Source organism: Pteropus vampyrus, unplaced genomic scaffold (assembly GCF_000151845.1).
Source record: "Pteropus vampyrus isolate Shadow unplaced genomic scaffold, Pvam_2.0 Scaffold116, whole genome shotgun sequence".
NCBI lineage: Eukaryota > Metazoa > Chordata > Mammalia > Chiroptera > Pteropodidae > Pteropus > Pteropus vampyrus.
Genome location: NW_011888897.1, coordinates 1,976,870 through 1,978,966, shown reverse-complemented (window position 1 = coordinate 1,978,966; position 2,097 = coordinate 1,976,870).

Below are 2,097 nucleotides of genomic sequence, written 5' to 3'. Positions count from 1 at the left end.
TCACTCGTGACATAGCAACTGGCTTCCCCCAAAGGCAGAGAGTGGCCAAGACAAAAGTTGTCATGTCTTTATAACCTACTCTGGAAAGTGACATACCATCCCTTCTGCTCTATTCTATTGGTCACACAGACCAATGCTGGTACAACGGGAGAGGGGACCACATAAAGGTGTGAACTGAAGGAGGCAAAAATCACTGGGGGCCATCTTGCATCATCTTGGCTATCATGGGTAGGGATAGTGTCTTGTAAGAGAGATAGGCCACGAGAAGGGAATAGGAATCCCTGAGTACCTCCGCCCCCAGCTCTGCCATGAACCCGACAGTTTCCCTTATTGTCCGCTGTCCAGAAGTTCTGGAGGCCAAATGAGGTCCAGAGCCTTGCCAAGTCAAGTGTGTTAGGCAAGAGGCCATGCTGTGCTCATCCAGAGCTGTGGTCACATTTGCCAGTGTGTCCTCCACCCCTGACCTGGTCTTTTTATCTCTAAGGTGCAGGGCAGGCCCAGAAATTTCCCTGCCTCACGTCCTCCACCAGGCAGAAGTTCTAGAGTTCAGGCCTGGGCCCCTGCTGATACTCTCCCACGAAGGCAGTAAGCAGGGAGCTTAGGTTTCCTTGCTTGGGCCCACCCCAAGATGGAGCTCACCCTTTGAACAGAATGGGCTGGCAAGAAGATGGGTTCTATCTCTTCCACTCTGTGGCTGACAGTTTCTCCAAAGGGCTGCAGGTGCCAGCTGGCTGAGCCCAGGCTGGGCTCTGAAATTTGCCTGCTCATAGCTCCTATAGGGTGTGGGAGGCCCAGGAATCATCCTCTGAGTTTCAGAAAGTGGTTATGGAGCTAAGGAGATTGTGGACAGGGTTGAAGTGGGTCAGCTCTCCAAGGCCCTGCTTCACAGAAAATGGCCTCTGTGGCCCCTCCCCCAACCCCTCATCTCCAAGCCCTGCCCCCAATGTTCCTTGCAGACAGTGTCAGTGCAGCTGCAGATGTGTCTGGTAAGGGGGCCACCACAGGACTGCACCTGGGGCTTCCATCTTCCCTTCCACAGCCTTCCACAGGCAGCCCTACCCCTTCTCCAATAGCCCAGCCTCCAACACTCTGAGCATTGATGCTAGCTTCCCTCTTCTTCCCCTCTCTTTCTCCACACTTGATTTCCTTCCACTACTCCAGCCTCGAGGCAGAATCCATGCAGCAAAAATAGCTCTCTACCGAGAATCCAGAGACTTCTGGAAATCCCCATGTTCCGTGCTTACAGTCATACCATGGGGCAGAGAGTTTAACTTCGGTTTCTTCTTCTGTAAAATGAGGATAGTAATACTTACCAAAAAGGTTTGGCATGTGCAAATGTGTATGAAAGTGCTCTGAAGATGGAAAATCACTCTATAGATATAGATCATGGTGATATTAAGCCTCAGAAGTCCCAGATTGGGTATGAGGTTGTCAGCCTCATACTCTTGCACTCTATGGTAGAAGACATCTTAGTCATCATCCTGGCCTTTTTAATGCAAAGGAGAGGTAGTGAGATGAGGAGGCATTGGAATCCAAGCAGAAGTTCAAATCCTAGTTCTATCAGTTATGGTAGACCTTTAGAAATTTATGCCAGCTCTGTGACCTTTAGAAATTTTTAAAAACTCTCTGAGCCTCAATTTCCTCATCCATATGGTCTAGAGAATAATACTTATGCCTTATCATTGTTGTAAGGATTAAATAAAATTCACAGCCATATAAAGCACACAGCAGTTCTAAATTTTCAATGTAAACCTTCCCTCTCTTCCTCCTTTCTTTTCCTCTTTGGAATCCCAGAAGGGTAGCCAGGTTTTTGAAGTCTCTTGACTTCTGGGAACCCATCTTCACAGGCATTCACAGGTCACAGACCCAAGAGCTGAATGGTGTCACACAATCCATCTGGTCCATCGAGTGCATATTGGTGGGTCCTAGGCTAGATCCAGCTCTTAGAATGCTTTGTTTGATCTACTTGGTGTTAGAACAAAAGAAAAAATTAGTTGCCAACACTTAAACTTAGGAGATGTTACATAAATGTCTGGTTTTCCATCTTCTCTCAAAATTTTGTCAGAACTGGAAACTCTGGGTTCACATTCTGACACA